The 24,882-nt window shown below is 41.6% G+C and overlaps 1 protein-coding gene across 2 annotated transcripts in view; it reads left to right on the top strand.

Annotated features, from left to right (window-relative positions):
• P2RY8 (P2Y receptor family member 8) overlaps positions 1 to 24,882 on the top strand; it is a 105,365-nt gene that overhangs the window by 16,354 nt on the left and 64,129 nt on the right. The window contains exon 2 of one of the 2 annotated variants that reach the window (XM_040338191.1): positions 16,342 to 16,424. The exons of the other annotated variant lie outside the window; for it this stretch is intronic. The gene's annotated coding sequence lies outside the window, so the exon portion shown is untranslated. The remainder of the gene's footprint in view (positions 1 to 16,341; positions 16,425 to 24,882) is intronic. 2 annotated transcript variants of the gene reach the window in all.

Below are 24,882 nucleotides of genomic sequence, written 5' to 3' on the forward strand. Positions count from 1 at the left end.
TATTCTTTCCATTTTCGGATGATGGTTTGAACAATGCTCCGTGAGATGTTCAAAGCTTGGGATATTTTTTTATAACCTAACCCCGCTTCCAACATCTCACACAACTGTTCTGGTGTGTTCCTTGGCTTTCATGATGCTTTTGTTCACTAAGGTTCTCTAACAAACCTCTGAGGGCTTCATAGAATAGCTGTATTTATACTGAGATTAAATTACACACAGGTGGACTCTATTTACTAATTAGGTGACTTCTGAAGGCAATTGGTTCCACTAGATTTTAGTTAGATTTTAGTTAGGGGTATCAGAGTAAAGGGGCTGAATGCAAATGCACGCCACACTTTTCAGATTATTTGTAAGAAAAAATTGAAAACCATTTATCATTTTACTTCCACTTCACAATTCTATCACATAAAATCACAATAAAATTAATTTACGTTTTTGGTTGTAACATGACAAAATGTGGAAAATTTCAAGGGGTATGAATACTTTTTCAAGGCACTGTGAGAAACCATTTTGATTACTTTTTGGTAACGATGGTATTTTTGCCATGTATTTGAGTGAAAAATACATTGTCCTGATAACTTGAACATACAGTATGATTTCCACCAAAATATCTCTAAACCTGGTTGACCCCAGTACAACTGTAACTTAAAATAATTACTTTTGAAACATGCCGGTACAAAAAGGGACCATTGTTGCCTATATTTTTCTTCTCAGTCCTGCACTTTTGGTATAGTAGCTCATATATTTTTGGTCCCTTGCTTCTTGAGGGTGCAATACCTTAGTGCTAGCTTTGGCGGCAATCACATACTGTATATGCCTAAAAGTTTTAAAACTAGTTGGTGCCATTTAAATGAAATACTAAAATCATTACGACTGAAACATATTGGTACAACTGTTGCTTGTATTGCCTACTCCTGGTGTTGCTTTTTAGCACAGAATGTATTGGTGCTATCTTGGTGTCATGTTAAAGGGGTTGTAAAGGTTTGTTTTTTATTTTCTAAATAGGTATCTTTAAGCTAGCGCATTGTTTGTTCACTTACCTTTTCCATCGATTTCCCTTCTAAATGTTTTTTTTCTTTATCTGAATTTCTCACTTCCTGTTCCTCCTCAGTAAGCTTGCCCCCATCATTCGAGACAGTCTGACTGGGGGTTAGTCAGCGTGCTCGCCCCCTCCCTTGGGACTACATCCCTGCAGGAAGACGCTGTGTTCACAGCGTCTCCCCGTAGGGATGTAATCACAAGGGAGGGGGCGAGCATGCTGACTAACCCCCAGCCAGAACGGCTCGGATGATGGGGGCAAGCTTACTGAGGAGGAACAGGAAGTGAGAAATTCAGACAGACAAAGAAAAAAAACATTTAGAAGGGAAATTGAAGGAAAAGGTAAGTGAACCAACAATGCACTTAAAGGAACCTTTTTAGAAAATAAAAAACAAACCTTTACAACGCCTTTAAGTGTGAACTAAATTGGCGTATGTGTGATTGGCACTGAAATATCTGTAAAACTGGTTGGCACCATTAGAACTGAAGACCAAATTTTTTTAGGCCTGTGACATGCCAGCCAAAACAGCACAGATTTTCAAGATTTAAAAAAAAAAAAAAACACACTGGAGAAATAGCATTAAAAGACACATTTCCCATTGTTACAGTCCTCACATTATCCAAGTTAAGTTGTCAGAGTTGTAAAGTATACCAAATGTCAATATAGGTTACAAAACCATTTCTACTTCTGCCTTATGCTATAAGACGCATGTGTAAAATGTATATCCCTGTTCACTCAGCAGTATTTTTCCACAAAGTTGATTCCCCTGCTGACTCTGCCGTTCTGTTTATTGCAAAGTCCTGTCAAAGAACAAACATCACAAGATGTCCATGGTTGCCTTCATAAGTTAGAAACCCCCCTCTGTGTAACTCAATGATAATTCCTTGTTCTACTGTTCCATAAGGCAAGATGCAGTTTGAAGGTCTGAATCCTAAAATCAGGGAAGTCAGGCTCCTAGTCAGGGCCGTCTTTACCATAGGGCAAACAGGGGCAGCTGCCCAGGGCCCTGTCACTGTTGGGGGCCCAAAGCAGAGCCGCCCGTTAAGCCCCTGTGCTGCCCACAAATCAGTCTGAAAATCATCAGCGGCACGCAGCCAGTGCCAGTACTGCTTCGTGCTTCCCTTCCCAGTGTTTAAAAATGTACAGAACCCCTGGCTTCCCTTTAGACGTGCATTTCCTTCTTTCTGCCACTGGGTGCTGCTTGTATATAAAAGTGAATTAGAGTGTGATTTTATAACATCCCCAGTCTGCTCTTCCCGAGGCTGACTTCTTCATGTCCTGCTCCTCAAGGTATGTCACTGTTTGCTAATCTATATTGTAAATAGAAGTTTTCTGTAGAGTGTGCCCAAAGTCTTTATAATATTTGATGATTCACTGCAGGTCTGGTCAGTGTTTTAAAAAGTTCCTCTATTTTACACATGGCATGGCATGGGGTCACAGCACCGTCTGTCCATTCTGCTTTAGCACCATGGGACCCCATGCCATGCCATGTGTAAAATAGAGGAACTCTTTAAATCACAGACCAGACCTGCAGTCCAGGCTGAGTAAGGCCTCAGAGAACATGGCATTACTGTCTGTATTTAACTGCTTGATGGGCTTATTTTGGGCCTGGCTGGTCCACATGTATGTGTTTTGGCGGCCCACATTTACGCAGGCACAGCAGCCCATTCATTTGAATGGGCTGCCATGCCTGCGTTTCCTGCAAAGGAAAGCGCATGCCTCATGTAATAGGCTGCACACACGGCACACCTATGCCCATCAAGCACTGAAATACAGCACTGTCTGTCCATTCTGCTGTCTGCTGTGACTTATCTGCAGTTCCCTTACTGTCAAACTTGCTGCATTTTTAGACGTTTAGGTCACGCTTTTAAAAACACAGTGCGTTTGTCTGTGCAAGAACTGCAGGTAAGTAGCATGGTGCAAAAGCAGAATGGATTTCAAGGCAACTGTGTTTTTAAAATGCTGAATGCACCTTTTTTCTGCAGGAAACGAAGGCATGGCAGCCCATTCAAATCAATGGGCTCCTGTGCCTGCACAAATGAGGGCCGCCAAAACACATACATGTGAACCAGCCAGGTCCAAAATAAGCTGGAGGGGGGCCCAAAAAAAAGACAGCCCTGCTCCTAGTAATATGGAGCTGCATTCAAAAAGATAAATAGAGAAAAAAGAGGTGGGTCGCTATGTAGAGTAGACTGACTCAGGATACCGTGGGTGCTGGCAATGCACTGACCATGCATAAGATACGAAGAGAGGAAATGGATAGCGGCACTCCAATAACCAAAAAGGTTGTCTTTTTATTCAAACGAACAGCAAATACATCACTTCACAAGGTTACAGCAAAGGAACAGGGGAACAGCCGACGCGTTTCGCACTGAGCTAGTGCTTAATCATGGCAAAAAGATAAATAGGTGAGCATTTTGTGGCTAATAAATGGTGATGGTGCTTTCTCTTGAGAAGAAGATTTACTATTAAAGAGGAATTCCAGGTATGGCAATATTCACACAGTTCCTCTGATCTAGCTTGGGCCAATGTAAAGCCTCATACACACGATCGGATTTCCATCGGACAAATCCGTGGATTTTTGTCCGAAGGGCGTTGGCCGTGAACTTGTTCAGCCAACATACACAAAACGACATTGTTTTTCAGCTCTTTAGCGCCACCCTTTGAGAAACTTCTGTTGTCTGATGGTTAGTATTGGTTCGGGGCATGTGTGTTTGTACTTTGGACTTTGGATTTTAGTCCGATGGAATACATTTGTTGTCGGACAATTTGAGAGCATGCTATCCAACATTTGTTATTGGAAATTCCGACAACAATTGTCGGATGGAGCATACAGACGGTCGGATTATCTGACAAAACCCTGCCATCACACAATTGTTGTCGGAATATCCGATCGTGTGTACTGACCTTAAGTATATAAGTGTGTATATAACATATCTGTGGAATCTCTGTGTAAGCTGGAAATCTCTGTAGTAGACATCAAAGAGCATATAAAGTACGTATGATTGATAACCTCCAGCACCAACATTCTGATAAGGATTAATATATAAAAAAAATATTGAATGAGTGTGACTTTAAAGGTGCATACACCCTCAGGAAAAAATACATAGACAACATATATGTAAAACCATAAATTTGTATTACATGAAATATTAAAAATGGTTAAAAACCCAGAATAATAGTCACATTTAAATAAATCCTACAAATTATTACAAATGCAAAAGATAACAAATGCTGTAACATATCAAGTCATGTAAATGTATTGGACAATAACTTCCCCACAATTTAGATAACCTGTTACAGCATTTGTTATCTTTTGCATGTAATAATATACTAGGGGAAGCTGTATGTGGGGCTTGCTGAATTATGTAGGATGTATTAACATTTGATTTTATTCTGGGTTTTTAACCCATTTTTTTATATTTCATGTAATAAAAATGTATAGTTTTACATATTTGTTGTCTGTTTTTTTTCCCGAGGGTGATATGTATGAACCATTAAAGTCTCACTTATTCAAACATTTTTTTATATATTAAACTGTAGTAGACATCACTAATATGGGGCGCTAACTTTTGGGTCCCATGCCAAGCATCTGCCATGCTCCATTGTTGACACAGGACACTGCTTGCTCAGTGTAGGCACCATTCAGGGAACGATTTACATTTTCTCAACATTTGTAAAGAGTTCTCTGATTGGACGAGGTGGGGGCGGTGATGTCATGATCTCCACCTTATCCATTTAAACAACACACTGCACGCATTGAGAAAATTAAACGTTTTCTCTGATTGGCGCCTGTGCCAAATGGGTGACCTCCTGTGTTCAGGTAGGCAGAAGTTGCCATACCTGGGATTAGTTACATAGTTACATAGTAGGTAAGGTTGAAAAAAAACATCAAGTCCAAATTATGTGTGTGATTATATGTCAGTATTACATTGTATATCCCTGTATGTTGTGGTCGCTCAGGTTCTTATCTAATAGTTTTTTTAAACTATTGATGCTCCCCGCTGATACCACCACCTGTGGAAGGGAATTCCACATCCTTGCCACTCTTACAGTAAAGAACCCTCTACATAGTTTAAGATTAAACCTCTTTTCCTCTAATTTTAATAAGTGGCCATGTGTCTTGTTAAACTCACTTCTGCAAAAAAAGTTTTCTCACTATTGTGGGGTCACCAGTACGGTATTTGTAAATTGAAATCATATCCCCTCTCAAGCGTCTCTTCTCCAGACAGAATAACTTCAGTGCTCGCAGCCTTTCCTCATAACTAATATCCTCCAGACCCTTTATTAGCTTTGTTACCCTTCTTTGTGCTCCATTTCCAGTACATCCTTCCTGAGGACTGGTGTCCAGAACTTGACAGCATACTCTAGGTGCAGCCGGACCAGAGTCTTGTAGAGGGGGAGAATTATTGTTTTATCTTTGGAGTGATCCCCTTTTTAATGCATGCCAATATTCTGTTTGCTTTGTTAGCAGCAGCTTGGCATTGCATGCCATTGCTGAGCCTATCATCTACTAGGACCCCCAGGTCATTTTCCATCCTAGATTCCCCCTGAGGTTCTCCCCCCAGTGTATAGAATGCATTCATATTTTTGTCACCCAAATGTATTATTTAAAAATTTTCTACATTAAACCTCATTTGCCATGTAGTTGCCCACCCCATTAATTTGTTCATATATTTTTGCAAGATTTCCACATCCTAGGGAGAAGTTATTACCCTACTTAGCTTAGTATCGTCCGCAAATACAGAGATTGAACTGTTTACCCCATCCTCCAGGTCGTTTATGAACAAGTTAAATAGGATTGGTCCCAGCACAGAACCCTGGGACACCCCACTACCCACCCCCGTACTCACCCTATGGTCCATGCCAATGGATCTTATTTTGTACAGTAAACATTTATAGTGAACTGTGTCAAATGCTTTTGCAAAATCCATATACACCACGTCTATGAGCCTTCCTTTATCTAATACATTTATTATAAAAATTTGTTTTTATTTATTTTCTTTTTCGTTAAAAAAATGCATTCGTCCGAAAATCCAAATTAATTAAGGTCGAATCTGTAATTGAAGGCTTATGGGGCCAAATCTTCAAAGGAGATACGCAGGCGGAACTGCTGTTCAGCCTGCGTATCCCTGTGGCTATCTTTGGAAACGATCCTCAGAAGGATTTTTCCAAAGATAGTCAGAAGATCCGACATCTGTAAGACACTTACACTGTCGGATCTTAGGATGCAGTACCGCATCCGCCGCTGGGGGCATTTCGAGTCGAAATGCCGCTTTGCGTATGCAAATGAGGACTTAGGCAGATCCACAAAGCTTTTTAGCTTTGTGTTTTCTGCGTAAGTTACGTTTTGCATACGTAAAATTAGGGATGCTTTTACAAGGCCTAAACTGTTTAGACCTTGTAAAAACAAACCTTTTTTTTCGATCGCCGCGTTTTTTTTTAAATTTCGATTTTTTTTTCCCGGCGTGTATTTTTTTTTTTACCCGCCGCAACTTTATTGTCCCGTCACGATCCACAAAGCCCGGCGTAAAGTACGTTCGCGCGATGCACGTCGGGAAAAATTACGTCACACGCATGCGCCGAACGTCCGGCGCGGGAGCGCGCCTCATTTGAATAGGAATCGTCCCCTCGAGCAGACGACCGCCTTGCGACGGAGGCACTTAGGTTACACGGCGTGTAATTTCTAGGTAAGTGCTTTGTGGATCGGGCGGTAGAAATTTAACGCCTGTGTAACTTAACTGCTGAAAGTTAAGTTAGGCAGGTTTTTTGAGAATTTGGCCCATGGTGTCTGTCGAATGTTCTAAGAAGATTTGACGGAATCTTTAAAAAAAAATATATATATATTCGACGGAGCGACGAAACTGTACGATGCTGCAATCGTACATTTCCGGTTGAATGTTCCGCCTACAAGCTATAGAAGAATTCTAATGTTAGGGAGCTGCGGTCGCTCAACGCGATTGGCACTGCGCTGACAAGCCATTCACCTCTGCAGCTAGGGGTTCGGATCCCGGTCTTGGCTACATGTGAATTGAGTTTGGTGGTCTCAGCCCGGCTCCCGGAGCCTGCGCCTAGTACGCCCACCCCCCTCCCACAAAAACCACCACACTTACATGCACTCGAAATTGGGTTAACATGCACGCACTTTGACCACGCGGCCTCTAAAAAAAAAAAAAGAGAGGCGAAGGACTAACGGTGCTGGTTGAGCGGGCTAGATCCTCTCACTCCCTTATGGGGAGTCCCTCTGCCCCGTTGGGCTTCAAAGCAGAGCAGGTAGGACGGGCTATGTGGGAGGACCCCCTCACACACCCGCCATTGCCACCCGGGGCATGGAGAAAGGTGGCAGATTGCCTCTGGAGGAGGCCTGCCTACTCCCAACTCCTGCAGTCCGGCTCCTCTCTCGAGTACACGCACAAAAATACACTTAAAAAAAAGAATTCTAATGTTGTATGACTAATAATAATTATATTCATTAATTAATTATTATTACTAGTCAACCAACATTAGAATTCTTCTATAGCCTATGGGCAGAGCATTTCACCATAAATGTCCGCTTGCTGCGATCGTATGTTTTTAGCTACTTCGTAGAATCTTCATGTCTCTCTATGTCGAATCTTTTCTCTCCATGTCGAATCTTTTCTCTCTATGTCAAATCTTTTCTCTCTATGTCAAATCTTCTCTCTCTATGTCGACTCTTCTTCATGTCTCTATAATGTCATATCTTTTCTCTCTATGTCGAATCTTTTCTCCTTATGTAGAATTATGGGAGGTAGAATCTCGCGCCAAAAATTATATAAATGGAAAAATAAATAACCTGAGCTGCTGTCCCAAAAATTACAATGATATGTAACAACGTGAATATGTGAGAAAAGCGGACGCGCTAGGAATATTGATCATCTGAATTAGCTAAATGAATAATTAATCAGCTAATCAATAGTGAATAATCAGAAATAATACTTAATCTAATACATGGTGAGAAAAAAAACAATTAAATTAGTGGATAGTGAAATAATATTGATAATAAAGAACTTATAAAATAAAATAAAATAAAATAATAGTGTCCATCAGAGTGCAAACTCCCTTCAGGGAGATAACATTAGCCAATAATGTGCAATAAGAAAGTCCAAACAGTGAATATGCTTGCAAGATGTTTCCACTTAATCTGTGCAGACTTCCACCTCCACCACAAGAAGGAAAAAGGAAGAAATAATCACCGCAAAAGAAGTGCTCATGGATGGCACCTTACCAAAAGATGTTGACCTCTTTAACTAAAAAGAGGTCAAATAGGCATGGGTTATAACCATAGATTCCAGACAAAGCTCCAGATGTCTCGATATCGTCACATTCAACACCACATGAAGTAAATCAAAAGAGAAATCGCCATAGAATAATAACGTTTTATTTAAAACAATATAAGACAGGCAACGCCAAATGGCCCCTTACTTGAAAAGTGCCTTAACCCGGCACTGAGGCTGGTCTGCGTTGAATGATGTGTGGAGAGACGGTCCCACGCTACAGGAAGCCTGCAGTCGGTGTGCGTTCCACCTCTCAGGAACAGAGGACCAGTGTGACCGGAAGTACGTAGGTATTTTCGTGACCAGTGCGCCTTTTGAGGCCCATTCTTCTCTGGAAAAAAGACCCAAAATAACACTGAAACATTGTGTAACATTATATTGAATCCTTACGTAAAATTTTAATTGTGATTCTCAGAATAAAAAGTATTCACACTTTATTAAAGGAAGTGGTCACACACTAGCATCAAAATCTGTCTTGCAAAGTCAAATATTTCTCAGTTACTCTATGAATATTACAAGTTCAAATATTTGTTTCTCAGTTATACTCCAAGAATATTTATAATTACTTTAAAGTGGTATTAAAAAAAATAAAAATAATAATAAACCGCAGTTTACCAATTCTTAGACATAGTGGCTGCATTTGTTTTCCTTTTTTAGGCTATTTTTCCTTTTTCTTTACCTTTTGATCCGGTCAGTCAATCAGTTTTTTCACTTATTTCAGAACAAGCTGTCCCGACAAAGTAGCAGTTCGAGGGTTGAGACAACCCATTTAACACTGAAAGGGGTGCTTATAATGGCTAGTTTTTATTCATTCATGTAAAACCTTTATTCCAAAAGGAAACAAAATAACTGTTCGCTGTAAATGCTTATAAAGTGTTAGCTGTAGTTCAATGTCAGTTTGCACTAGAGCCTGCCAGACTGAGAGATAGGGGTAAGAAATATCCATGCACCCCTAGACTTAATAAGCATTTAACCCTGGCAGTGCAGAGGTCCACACTACAAAGATCGAAATTGTTTAATTCCTGGAGTTCAGCTTTTAAAGCTGGTACAGATTTTATAAGATGACAATGACATTTGTTGTTGTCAGAAACCAAAACTTTCTGGACTGTCCTGTCCTGCAGCAATGGTTATGTCAGCTGCTTTTCTTCTGACTTTCAGCTGTTTTACATAGGAGTACTGCTAACTGTCTAGTTGCATATACATAATTTGGCACATATGGCTCATGCCTATGGGCAGCCAAGTCTGTTCCATTTGGGTGCACATTCCCATGAACAGTGTATTTGATTTTATGAAGCAGTTTACTGTAGTACTTATATTTTGCCAAATAGGTTTATTCAAAGCTATCTTTGACTCCTTCAGAATTCCTTCATAACTCTCTCTTCCTCTATCTCGTTTTATCTCTAGTTCTTCTATAATTTGCTTTATTCCTGTATACACAAAGGCAGACTTAATTAGCCCAAAGACATGATATGACAGTTATTTTTGAGGAGACAATCTCATCTAGTGCAGCAGGCAGATGTCCACTTTTGTTCTCCTCTGAGACAAATGGCACCATCAGCATCTTTCCGAGAACTGTCCACCATACCCTTTCCCAAAATAAACCTGGATATATAGAAAACAAGGATGAAAGTGGAGTGACGCTATGCAAAAGACATAGGGTGCCATCATCTGAAACCAATATGACTACAACAAGATACAAATTTGGGACATTATAAGAAGGCACCCAAGGATACAGATTCAACACAAAACTATAAAAAATATTTCCGTCATTTTGTGGCCAATGTGTTTCACACAGTAGATAAAGCCACTTTATCAAGACCAGTAGTGAAAGGGTTACAAGATATCCAGGCAATTTAATTGATCTCAATATAGTGGTCACAATAGATTTAAAGCAGAACTTTACCCGTAACAACTTGATAAAAATAATGGGCCAGAATCACGTAGAATCGCAGCGGCGTAACGTATCGTAGATACGTTACACCGCCGCAAGTTTTCATTGCAAGTGCCTGATTCACAAAGCACTTGCGATGAAAACTACGCCCACGGCCTCCGGCGCAAGGCGGGCCAATTCAAATGGGCGTGTGCCATTTAAATTAGGCGCACTCCCGCGCCGAACCTACTGCGCATGCTCCGTTTCCTAACTCCAGCCATGCTTTGCGCGCCGTGACGTCATTTTTTCGAACAGCGACGCGCGTAGCGTACTTCCGTATTACTGGACATGTTACGCAAACGACGTTAAATTTTAAATTTCGACGCGGGAACGACGGCCATACTTTAGACAGCAATACGATTGCTGACTAAAGTTAGGGCACCTAAAACGATGACTAACTTTGCGACGGGAAACTAGACTAGCGGCGACGTAGCGAACGCAAAATTTGTCGGGGATCCGCCGTAACTCCTAATTTGCAAACCCGACGCTGGTTTACGACGCAAACTCCCCCCAGCGGCGGCCGCGGTACTGCATCCTAAGATCCGACAGTGTAAAACTATTACACCTGTCGGATCTTAGGGATATCTAAGCGTAACTGATTCTATGAATCAGTCGCATAGATAGAAACAGGGATACGACGGCGTATCAGGAGAAACGCCGTCGTATCCCTTTTGTGAATCTGTCCCAATATTCTTTAGCGAAGGACATACACTACACATGAATAATTCTTGTGGACTGTAAATTGCCTCCACCATTGTTCCTGTTTCTTCTTGCTGGAGGTGGCCAATCTGCTGAAGCCCAGAGTATCTGAGCAGTAGTAGATCTTTAGGCTGTCAATGAATCGGCCTCTACAAATTCAGCATCAGTGCCTAAAAATCGAGAGCAACTGAGCATGTGCAGAGTAGGGTTAGACAGTGTATTACTGGACTATAAACAGTACTGACACTTATTTTTAATGTTTTACATAGCTATACCTGCAAAAGGGGCCAGCCTGAAATGATCTAGCAGGACTTAATTTTCTGACCAAGGTTCCACTTTAATGCATTATATGGTTATATCAATCTAAAGATATATCTCTACAAGGCAATAGCTACTGTAATAGTTTATTCTTATAGGTGACTAAGTAGTAGAGCGGTCCAGGACCTAAAATGGAACTAAACTGTATCTGAGCACCACAAACTGAAAATGCCATTTAAATAAATTTTTAATATTCAAAGCAAACCCACCAATCCATGTCTCCATGCTTTATTTTGTTGAGAAATCACTTTATAAAACACCACCTTTTCTAGCCACGGCTATGATGAAGGGCAGAAGATTCATGTAGCATTTGCTTTCTGGAGCCCATTTGCCCCTAGCTCAGGTATCTGCCCTTAGCCCCAGATGAAACAAAAAAACATGCCCACAAAGACTCCAAGGATGTAGGCCATACACAAGGAAGCAACTGAAGAAATGTAAAAAACTATATATATATTTACTCTTTAGCAGCATAAGGATTAAAATAGTTAGTGTTGAATATGAGATTTTAGTTCCCCATTAATGTTGTCCTGTCATGAGATGGTGATATTTGAGGGAACTTCCTCCCTGCCCGGTCCATAAAGTAAGAATGAGCCCAAAATAAACTTGCTGGTTTGACTGACTGTGTTGGTTTTGGATGCTTTGTAGCATTCTAAAGACATGCTGCCCTCAGGATGGTTGTATCAGGCCTTGTTCAATAAGACAGTGAGCTACATGCATAGTCCAGTAAATACAAATGTAGTGCTACTCCCAGAGGAGCCAGAGGAATTACTTGTCCAGGTCTTCCCGACTTCAGCCCCACAGCCAGGCACACAACAGACTAGTTCAGTCTTTCTCCAAAGACCTTTCTAGGGGATGTTGCTTTTGTTGTTTTTTATTTTTGGATAGGGATGAGGGAAGTGCTGGTATACTTTAAGAATAAGATCTATGGGGGTAATCCACAAAAGGGATACGCCGGCGTATCTACTGATACGCCGTCGTATCCCTGTTTCTATCTATGGAACTGATCCACAGAATCAGTTTACCATAGATAGGCAGAAGATCCGACATGTGTAATTGAATTACACTGTCGGATCTTAAGGATGCAATTCTAGGCCGGCCGCTAGGTGGCGAGGCCATTGCGGCCGGCCTAGAATATGCAAATGAACACTTACGGCGATCCACGAACGTTCCGACGGGCCCGTCGCTCTAAATCTACGTAGTTTACGTCGAGTTACGCCGCGTAAAACTAGGGCTGAGCCCTAGTTCTCTTAAGCCATGTTAAGTATGGCCGTCGTTCCCGCGTCGAAATTTAAATTCTACGTCGTTTGCGTAAGACGTTCGTGAATGGCGCTGGACGCCATTTACGTTAACGTCTAAGCAAATGACTTTGGAGCGACATCAGTTAGCGCAATGCACGTCGGGTAAGTTACCCGACGGAGCATGCGCAGTACGTCCGGCGCGGGAGCGCACCTAATTTAAATGGGACTCGCCCCATTAGATTCGGCACGCCTTGCGCCGGACACATTTAAGTTACACCGCTGCAAATTTCAAGGTAAGTGCTTTGTGGATCGGGCACTTAGGGAGAATTTTTGCGGCGGTGTAACTTAAATCGGAAGATTTAAGTTGCGCCCGATATTTGTGGATTTGGCCCTATGTACTGAGGAATTGGTTTTCCTTTCTGAGCAAATTTTTGTGAAGTCCGGGATTGTAACAAACAGTAGATTTCAGCATAAGTAGTAGTAGAGCCACTAGAGTAAAGTCCTTTTTAAGTGGGCAAATATCTGGACAGAGCTCTTCAGGACACTAGCCCCCTTTTATCCCCTTTAACTGACCCACAGCTGACTATAAGTAGGCACCAGAGGGGTAGCTAGAGCACAAGGTCCCCAAGGTCTTTCAATGCCTGTACTCACAAGGCCCAAGGACAGATGGATGCCCTCCCTTCCAAGCGATGCCCTCCAGTGATACCAGACAAATCTATGTCAGACAGCTCCCTTAGTCAGCTTCTTCCAAGCCCCTTGGTCTCAGCATTCCTCCCTCAGGTCGCCCACCATTCTGCCTGGGAGGGCAGAATGACCCCCCCCCCCTCAGGCTGAACTTCTCCACTCTGGGACAAGACCAAGAGCTCTGTGTGCTCCCCTTAAAAATATAGGATCAGATCAACAAAGAAGTTACGCTGGCGTATCTATTGATACGCCGCGTAACTTCTAGGTTGCTCCGGCATATCTTTGTTTTGTATTCACAAAACAAGATACGCCTGAAGCTGGGCTAGATCCGACTGGCGTACGTCTTAGTACGCCATCGGATCTAAGGTGCATATTTACGCTGGGCGCTAGGTGGCGTTTCCGTCGATTTCCGTGTCGAGTATGAAAATTAGCTAGATACGGCGATCCACGAACGTACGTCCAGCCGGCGCATTTTTTTACGTCGTTTCCGTAAGGCTTTTTTCGGCGTATAGTTACCCCTGCTATATGAGGCGTATCCTATGTTAAGTATGGATGTCGTTCCGGCGTCGAATTTTGAAAATGTTACGTTGTTTGCGTAAGTCGTTTGCGAATAGGGCTTTGCGTAGAATGACGTTCACGACGTAAGCATTGGCTTGTTGCGGGTTAATTTCGAGCATGCGCACTGGGATACCCCCACGGACGGTGCATGCGCGGTTCAGAAAAAACGTCATTTACGTCGGGTCAAGACGTATTACCATAAAACACGCCCCCATCTCATCCATTCGAATTGCGTGCCCTTACGCCGACACAGTTACACTACGCCGCCGTAACTTACGGGGCAAATTCTTTGAGAATGCAGGAAATACGCTGTAAGTTACGGCGGCGTAGTGTAACTGAGATACACTACGCCGGCCGTAAAGAAGCGCCGCGCTTCGTGGATCTGGCCCATAGTCTCCAGGCATGCCTTCCCTTTGGGATAGCCTGGGGCTGCATTTTCATGCTGCCATCTGCATATCTCCACACCTATCATCCAAAAACCTCTCAAGTTGCCTGGATAGAGAGGGAGCTATCCAGCAGCCTGGCAGCAACAGAGCACACAGATCAGGCCTAAATAAACAATCACAGCTCACTCGATACATGCTTTTACCTTAGCCAACAATTTAAAACTACGCTGCCTACAGTGTGCCAATTAAATTTACCTATCAAAAACACACTCCAACGTTTATCTAACTATCCTAGCACCTACCTAGGAGGATGCTACACAAATATTCCATAGTCAAGTCTGGAGAACTATAGTAATGTTCAGCTTCTTGCATAAACCCAATTATTTTTGCATAAACCCAGTTCTTGAAATACTGCTGCATTTGCATTGTGGGTGTCAATCAGTTCTAACACTTTTGTTCCATTAACAGAGATATATTAGGCCAGGTTCCCAGAGCTTTAACCAAGTCTATGGCCTGTGTCGACGAGCTTTTGTTTGCTTCATGTGGGTTTTGCATTCATTCCCATGCAGGTCTATACGAATGCAAAATCTAAAGCAAGTCAGAAGCAGGTCAAAGGCACCTGCTAATGAATTCTGATTGATCTCAAAAGTGTCTCAAATTATGTCAAACTGATGCCAGAAAACAGAAGCCCAAAGCCCGTCAATACAGCCCATTGGACACTATTTTTGTCTATATAACTGTAATCTGTAAAACTCGTTGGATTCAACTGAATACAACTGTTTTTTTTAAAGTATTCATATCCTGGTGTGTTAGCTTGTGAAGTGAGTCTGTTATCTTTTGTTTGGCCCCTGTGCACTTCAGCATCTGGTACAGCCTGGGAACTGTACCTAGCACCATGTTGACGTCTTTACCATGGTGGCTAGGTGGTTAACTCCTCTGCGTGTGTTTCCTTCAGATGCATGTTTCCTTCCACAACAATGTGTAACTATTCTCTGTAAAGTAACAGTTCACAAGTTATAACTGTTACTATCTTTTAGCACTACTGTAGTATCGAAACAGATTACGCTCTGACTGCCTATTTCTTGCAAACCAGTACATCATTCATCAAAATACACAAACCATTATCCCCTGTCTGCTTATGCATTTATTATGTATACATCCTGTTTGAATTGCTAAGGTTTGTGGCCAGTTTTACTTCAAACAAGTTTCTATGAACTAGTCGAATTATGAAAAGGAACAAAGAGTGCAGGCAAACTGACAAAGGGGTTGATTTATTAATACTAGAGAGTTCAAAATCTGGTGCAGCTCTGCATAAAAAACAATCAACTTCCACGATTTTTGTCAAAGGTTGATTGAACATGCTATACTTAGATGCTGATTGGTTTCCCCGAAAATAAGCCCGGGTCTTATATTAATTTTCGTAACAAAAGACACAGTAGGGCTTATTTTTGGGGTAGGTCTTACCATGTAATGTGCTGTCTTCTCTTCCCCTCTCTCGACCTGCCTGTTAGGAATCCCCAGTGTGAACTTAGTTAAAATGCTTGTAAAATCTTGTAATCCACTCTATTACTGTAGTATATACTGTAATGTACAATGTGTGTATTTCTGTAATATAATTGTGCCAAGTACCTTCATTATAGCACCGCTCTGCGCTTTTGTGACCTGCCGGAGCTCTCTTCCCTGCATTTATGTTACAGAAACACACACATTGTACATTGTGTACTACTGTAATAGAGTGTGTTATAGGATTTTAAACTAGGGCTTATTTACGGGGTAGAGCTTATATTGCAGTCGTCCTGGAAAAGTACGCTAGGTCTTATTTTAGGGGTAGGTTTTATTTTCGGGGAAACAGGGTACAACTGCACAACTGCACTCCCCCAAGCCACTTCTATCCATCTTTGCCACATTTTCCTGCCACCTTGTTGGTTTTCCTTCGTATGGCATCACAGAATGTAGTGCTTGGGTGTGAGCAACCAATCACCAAGCTTGTACATTGTCAGACAAGAAGAAACGCGTCATCAGCCCTGTGTATTATGACAGGTAGCCAACTACCATTTTTAGGAGCAACCTATACATTTTCCTAAGCCTATGTCTTGTTTTATTACTTGCATAGAATTGCACATGTAAATGTATTATTTAATTGAAAAAATAAAATTGCTGGTAAGATTCCTATATATTTTTTGTTTTTGTTTAGGTTTTAGTGAAGAATGTCTTATTTCCTGACAATCCGCAAGATCAGTACAAAAAAAGGAATACATGAACACTTGTAAATTAAAGGTAATTGTAGGCAAGAATCTAGAAAAGTAAATATGTAATGGTTAAACCCTGGTGAAATAGCTAACACATGCAAAATAAATGTATGTTACAAGAATAATGTATCAGTTGTATTGGCTCAGCTATGCATCTATGCAATATGTATAGACAGGGGTGCATCACCAGGAAAACGAAGCAACCTGAGCTCTCAGTTAGATGGTGTACAGACGGTCTCTCCCACATCATAGCATAATTATTGGTTTATACAGCAGTAAAGGCAACCCAATGCCAGAGGAGAAAAAGAAAGCCCCTGTCAAGTGGCTGTCCAGAAGAGATCTGAAATTAAGGTAGGTATGTATTATTTAATAAAATGGAGGTGCATGGAAGGGAGTGGGCTAGAATTGGGCTTGAAAGTCTACATTTCTGAAGGCGTCCCCCTACATAATGGAAAAGAGTACCGCTCCAAGCCCTGCAACCTATGCTGTGCTCCCGCCCTGTAGTACTGACAGGTGCAGACTCTGCGATAATCCGTGGAAAAAAGAAATTGTCCTGGACTGCCGCACTTTGATAGGCGATTTATTGAAACAAAATGAACAAAGGATAAAATCCAAAGATGTAAAACATCCAAAAATGTATGCAACACTGCAATCAAAGGTAGAAAGTGGACATGGGGACAAAAAAGCTAACATGTTTCACATCATGGATAGATGCTTAATCATAGCTGGACTAAGCATCTATCCATGATGTAAAACATGTTAGCTTTTTTGTCCCCATGTCCACTTTCTACCTTTGATTGCAGTGTTGCATGAATTTTTGGATGTCATACAGCTTTGGATTTTATCCTTTGTTAATTTTGTTTCAATAAATCGCCTATCAGAGTGCGGCAGTCCAGGACAATTTTTTTTTCCACGTCCCCCTATATACCTGCAGTTCTGAAAGTATTGCCCCGTACACACGATCAGGCTTTTGCCTGGCCAAAAGCACATTGGAATTTCGACGGGAATTCCATCGGAGTAAAATAGAACATGTTCTATATTTAAACACCAATGGAATTCATCAGAATTTCTCCGATGGGGCACACACACGGTAGGAATTTCCAATGGAAAAATTCAGTCAGACTTTTTCCATCGGAAATTCCGATCGTGTGTACGAGGCATAAGGTATGTCATTTTGCTGATGACACTAAAGTTTGCAGTAGGGTTGATATTTATGTAGGTGTCTATAACATGAAACATGATATGCTGGAAGATTGGTCAAAGAAATGGAAACTGCAGTTCATTTTTTTCTAAATGTCAAAGAATAATATTGGGGGTACAGTGTTGGCCAGACCTATAGATGAAAACCTTTTGGGAGTTTTTATTTCAGATGATTGCAAAATGAGCAAAACGTGAGGCCAGGCAATGGGAAACGGAAAAGTGTATAAAATTCTAAGTTGCATCACTAGAGGAGGTCCTGATTCCCCAATATGGATCTTTAGTGAGACCCTATTTAGGCCCTGTTCATACTGGCATTAAAAGAAGGAGTTTGGGATGCAGTTTTTTTTTTTTATTTGTAAACAGAGAAGCCAGTCCGACCGGACCATCACATATACAGTCATCACAGCATAATTCACAACATCAACAGTGGGGAAAAATATGGACAATAAATACATGGCGTTACAGGTGGTTCCTGACAGTAACTGGTTCCCGATGGATGGACTCAAGTCCACTGCGGGAGATCACGAGGGTCTAAGCGCATGAGCTATTACACGTCTCTTTCCACGCGATACTGTGGTCCCCATAGGCTGTCTCCATCCATCTCGTTCAACGTGCGTGACCGTGTGGGCATGGGTGAACAGCAGGTACCAGGGTCCGGGGAACCGAGCTCCCCCTACATTTTCCATTTTTCTGAGGGAGCAAGAATAGAGGTGAGAGGGGATGCAATTTTTAACTCTTCTCAAACTCATAGTGAAGCAGTCTGTAATTAATACTATGGACAGCACACAGTGCTGTTCACATTATCAAAACATGAAGAGTTTGTGTCTGGTTGCGTTGCTGTGCTTCAAAAATGAAGCTTCATGTAGGGATTGGAAGCAGTTGAAGCATCTTAACTTCTTCTTTTCAATTCTATGGTAAAGCACAAAAAAACTCACTGGCTTGTGTTTGCAGCGAGTTTTCAATGTGCTTGTGGCACGTTTGAAGGGAGTTATGCCCCGTACACTCGACCGTTTTTAGGGTTTTAAAAAATTATGTTTTTTTTTATGTCATTAAAAACGATCGTGTGTGGGCTCCAGAGCATTTTTCACGATCTAAAAAATGGCCATTAATAATTTCGAACATGCTCTATTTTTTTACAACGTTTTTAACGTTATCATTTTTAAGGTTGTAAAAAATGGTCGTGTGTGGGCTTTACCGACGTGAAAAAACCATGCATGCTCAGAAGCAAGTTATGAGATGGGAGCGCTCATTCTGGTAAAACTAGCGTTTGTAATGGAGTAAGCACATTCATCACGCTGTAACAGACTGAAAAGCGTGAATCATCTTTTACTAACACAAAATCAGCTAAAGCAGCAGAAAGGGTGGCGCCATCCACATGGAACCTCCCCTTTATAGTGCCGTCGTACATGTTGTACGTCACCGCGCTTTGCTAGAGCATTTTTTTTAAATTTGGTTTGAAAAAAATGTTGTTTTTTCTAGACCCTTAAAAGCGTTATTTTTTAGAACCCGAAAAATGGTCATGTGTACGCGGCAGTAGGCCTTGTTCACAGTAGCCAAGAAAAAACCTAGGCATCTATGGTGAGTCTTTAACGATCATCAAACTTGTGTTTTTTTGTGTCAAAGGCACATAGGGTATTTGTGGAGTGTTTTTAACTCGCCGTTAACACACGTTAAATGCGATGCAAACTCGACGAACAACTCACATTGACACTATATGCGTGTTTGTTAAGCCTCAGTATTTTGAGCAAGGCCTTAGAGCTTTGTGTCCCGTTCTGGAGACCTTTCTTACTAAAGGATATTGATAAGATAGAACGAATGCAAAGACGGGGCAACAAAAAAATGTTGAAAGGACTGAGGGATAAAACATATCATAAAATTTTGAAATTAAAGTGATTGTTAAGGCAGAAGGTTTATTATCTTAATGCATTCTATGCATTAAGATTGAAAGCCTTCTGTGTGCAGAAGCCCCCCTCAGCCCCCCTAATACTTATCTGAGCCTATGACGTGTCCCAGAAGACAGCATGGGGGGGGATTCAAGTGGGTAGGCAACCTCCCATGAGACATTGCAAGACCCTGACAATCACAGGCATGACTCCTGGAGGCAGAGGCATGATTGTAGTTTCACCACAGCTGGAGTGCCCAGGTTGCCTACCCCTGGCCTAGGCGATCTGAGCGGAGGTGGGAATGGGTACCTGTCAAAACACCCCCTCTCGCAATTGGAATCTGTGCATCTGGTGTCCTGAAAGGGGCCGGACGCATGGATAGGGGGGCAGAGCCTGTGCACCCTTAATGGATGGGCCGCCCCTGACTGTATATATACATATCTCACACACTCTTATAAATAAATGTAAAAAAACATTATAAAAAGTTTTAAAACATAGACGGTGTTAGCAGGGCAGTGGACGTGTGAGTGGGGCAGCGGTTGGTGTCAGGGCCGTCTTTAATATGGTTTGGGCCCTGGGCAAACATTTTTTTGGGGCCCCCTCCAGCTTATTTTGGGCCTGGCTGGTTCACATGTATGTTTTGGCGGCCCTCATTTGTGCAGGTACAGCAGTCCATTGATTTGAATGGGCTGCCATGCCTTTGTTTCCTGCAGAAAAAAGGTGCATTCAGCATTTTAAAAATGCAGTTGCCTTGAAATCCATTCTGCTTTTGCACCATGCTACTTACCTGCAGTTCTTGCACACACAAGCGCACTGTGTTTTTAAAAGCGTGACCTAAACGTCTAAAAATGCAGCAAGTTTGACAGTGCGGGAACTGCAGATAAGTCACAGCAGACAGCAGAATGGACAGACAGTGCTGTATTTCAGTGCTTGATGGGCATAGGCGTGCCGTGTGCGCAGCCTATTACACGAGGCATGCGCTTTTCTTTGCAGGAAACGCAGGCATGCTGCTGTGCCTGCGCAAATGTGGGCCGCCAAAACACATACATGTGAACCAGCCAGGCCCAAAATAAGCCCATCAAGCAGTTAAATACAGACAGTAATGCCATGTGCTCTGAGGCCTTACTCAGCCTGGACTGCAGGTCTGGTCTGTGATTTAAAGAGTTCCTCTATTTTACACATGGCATGGCATGGGGTCCCATGGTGCTAAAGCAGAATGGACAGACGGTGCTGTGACCCCCATCCCATGCCATGTGTAAAATAGAGGAACTTTTTAAAACACTGACCAGACCTGCAGTGAATCATCAAATATTATAAAGACTTTGGGCACACTCTACAGAAAACTTCTATTTACAATATAGATTAGCAAACGGTGACATACCTTGAGGAGCAGGACATGAAGAAGTCAGCCTCGGGAAGAGCAAACTGGGGATGTTATAAAATCACATTCTAATTCACTTTTATATACAAGCAGCACCCAGTGGCAGGAAGGGAGAAGTGCACGTCTAAAGGGAAGCCAGGGGTGCTGTACATTTTAAAACACTGGGAAGGGAAGCAATACTGTCACTGGCTGCGTGCCGCTGATGATTTTCAGCCTGATTTGTGGGCAGCACAGGGGCTTAACGGGCGGCAGGGATCAGGAATTATGGGGCTACTTACACAGCTTCAGGCATGGGCCCCCTGGAGCAGAGAACCGGGGGGGGGGGGGTGCTGCCACCTGAAATTGAGAAGCAGGGGGGGGCTGTCGCGAATTTAGAAGCGGGGGGCCCTTTACAAAAAAATAAATAAAGAAAAAAATATATATATAAAAAGGGGTGTAGCCATCTGGGGCCCTGGGGACCTCTGAGCCCTTTAATAAAAAGAAAAAAATAAATAAAAAAAATATGTATTTTTTTTAAAAAGGGGGTTGCCATCTGGGGCCCTGGGGACCTCTGGGCCCTTTAAAAAATTTATTTTTATAAAAATAAATTACAAAAAAGGGGGTTGCCATCCGGGACCTCTGGGCCCTTTAATAAAAAAAAAAAAATATATATATAAAAAAGAAACATTTATAAAAAAAAAAAAAGGGGGTTGCCATCTAGGGCCCTGGGGACCTCTGGGCCCTTTAATAAAATAAAATAAAAATATATAAAACAAAAATAAAAAAATAAACATTTATAAAAAAAATAAAAAAGGGCATTTGCCACATGGGGCCCTGTGGACATCTGAGCCCTTTAATAATAAAATATATATATATATATATATATATATATATATATATATATATATATATATATAAAAAAAGAAATAATAAAAAAAAAGAAATAAAATATGAAAAAAATATATAAAAAAAGGGGGGCTGCCATCCAGGGCCCTGGGGACCTCTGGGTCCTTTAACTACTACAGACCCGCGCTATAGCCGAATGACGGCTTCAGCGCGGATCTGAATATCCAACAGGCCGTCAATTGACGGCCGCCCCTTTGGGCGTTCCCCGCGCGCGCTCCAGAGCGCGCTGCGGGGAAAGTCTGTGTTGGCCGTGTCACTTGGACACAGCCAATCACAGATCGCCGCGAACGGCCAATCAGAGTGGCCGTTTGCGATGCGATCTGTGCGGCCAATGAGAGAGGATCTCATATGTAAACATATGAGATCATTTCCCATTGCCGGCTCACACAGAGACAGCGGTGCTGTCTCTGGAGAGGAGACCGATCTGTGTCCCTTGTACATAGGGACATAGATCGGTCACCCCCCCAGTCACCCCCCCTCCCCCACAGTTAGAACACTAAGCAGTATACACATTTAACCCCTTCCTCACCCCCTAGTGTTAACCCCTTCCCTTCCAGTCACATTTATACAGTAATTAGTGCATATTTATAGCACTGATCGCAGTATAAATGTGAATGGCGCCAAAAATGTTTCAAAAGTGTCCGATGTGTCCGCCATAATGTCGCAGTCGCAATAAAAATCGCAGATCGACCGCCATTTCTAGTAAAAAAAATAAAATAAAAAAATAATAATTCTGTCCCCTATATTGTAGGCGCTATAACTTTTGCGCAAACCAGTCGCTTATTGCGATTTTTTTTTTTTTTTACCAAAAATATGTAGAAGAATACGTATCGCCCTAAACTGAGAAAAAAAATGTGTTTTTTTTTTAAAAACTGGGATATTTATTATAGCAACAAGTAAAAAATATTGTATTTTTTTTCAAAATTGTCGCTCTTTTTTGTTTATAGCGCAAAAAATAAAAACCGCACAGGCGATCAAATACCACCAAAAGAAAGCTCTATTTGTGGGGAAAAAAGGACGCCAATTTTGTTTGGGAGCCATGTCGCACGACAGCGCAATTGTCAGTTAAAGCGACGCAGTGCCGGAAGCTGAAATTTCACCTGGGCAGGAGGGGGGTATATGTGCCCGGTAAGCAAGTGGTTAATAATAATAATAATAATAATAATAATAATAATAATAATATATTATATATATATATATATATATATATATATATATATAAAATAAATATATAAAAAAATATTTGTTTTATAAAAAAAGGGGGGTTGTCATCCGGGGCCCTGGGGAACTACGGGCCCCTCGGGACCCCCAGACCTCTAAAAAAAAAAATTGGCCCTTTAATAAAAAATAAAATAAAAATATATAAAAAAAAGGGGGTTGCCATCTGGGGGCCTCTGGGCCCCTGGGGACCCCTAAAAATTGTCCCTTTATTAAAAAAATAAAAATAAATGGCCCTTTAATAAAAAATAAAATAAAAATATATTAAAAAAATATATATATTTTTTATTTAAAAAAAAAAAGGGGGGGGTGCCATCTGGGGCCCTGGGGGCCTCCGGGCCCCTGGGGACCTCCGGACCCCTAAAAAAAAAAAAAAAAAAAAGTTTTTTTTTTTTTTTTTTCAAAGGGGGTTGCTTTGGGCCCCCAACAGTGACAGGGCCCTGGGTAGCTGCCCCATTTGCCCTGTGGTAAAGACGGCCCTGGTTGGTGTCAGTAGGGCAGCATAGGACGGTCTGTGTGTGTATATATATATATATATATATATATATATATATATATATATATTGTGATGGTGGGACTCGTGCTACGTGAAAGGTTGCTGGTTTACGCCATATTTTGGAGAGAAAGACACATTAATTGCACAGCTGTGTCTTGGGCTTTTTATTTCTGACCTGACATGGCTCAGAGCTCCACCCCACAGACAGGAAGTCTGTTCCTGGGAGTCAGGTGAACTCCCACCTCTCTGAGAGGAGTCAGAGACGCTGCATGGGTGCAGCTAGAGCATTATTTGTGAACTTTTTGTGCTTTTAAATAAAAGTGGGCTACCAGGCCCTTAAAAACTCAGTTCTGTACTCACTAAAAACGCACCTACCGCTGGAGTCTGATCACCCCAATTTTAATATATATATATATATATATATGTTTTATTATTTTTTTTAAAAAAATTAGGAGACCCGTTGGGGGGCTTTGGTGAAAAATCAGCAGGGGGAATCCGGGCCGCATGGCATGATTAGAGTGTTGTCGCTGCGCACACCTATGGCTGTTTTCCAGGAGTTTATTTTGAATATGATATTCTCCTGTTTGACTTAAATACCTGTGATCAATTTCCACATTCTGCTATTGCAGACAACATGGTTTTATTAATTGTTCTAACAATATCTTTTCAGTGTCAGAAATGTCTAGACGTTGCAAATAACAAGCGCTGTAACCTCTCTGCAACTTTCAGTACACGCATATGTATAAAGTAACCCCTGGTTAGGTTATTTTGGATCTGTTAGTTGTGGTAAAATACGTTTTTTTTTCCTACGTTGATACATCCTGAAACAAAAAGGTGACACACATTCTCAAATGCTAATACAACATTTTTATTATATTTATATAAAGTATAATATAGTATATAAACTTTCAATTTGACTGTAAAGCACAGTCATACAGTATATAGGATCTGACTGCTCTATTGGCACAACATCTGCCACAGAACCCTCCATGAACTAGGTCACCAGGGCCGGTGCAAGGATCTTTGACACCCTAGGCGAATCCTAATTTTGCGCCCCCCCCCCTCCCCGCTGCGCCCCTGACATCACTTTACTCTGCCCTTGCAACACATGTGACCTATCTGACACCCCCCTTATCTGACACATACACTGACCCCCCTCACCTGACACAATGACCCCCCCTCACCTGACACACTTACCCCCCCTCACCTGACACACTGACCCCTTTACCTGACACATACACAAGAAAGAAAGAAAGAAAGAAAGAAAGAAAGAAAGAAAGAAAGAAAGAAAGAAAGAAAGAAAGAAAGAAAGAAAGAAAGAAAGAAAGAAAGAAAGAAAGGGAGGAGAAAGAAAGAAAGAAAAAGGAGAAAGAGAAAGAAAGAAATATAGATAGATAGATAGATAGATAATCTGATAGATAGA

The sequence above is a fragment of the Rana temporaria genome, chromosome 2 (genome assembly GCF_905171775.1).
Source record: "Rana temporaria chromosome 2, aRanTem1.1, whole genome shotgun sequence".
Classification (NCBI taxonomy): Eukaryota; Metazoa; Chordata; class Amphibia; order Anura; family Ranidae; genus Rana; species Rana temporaria.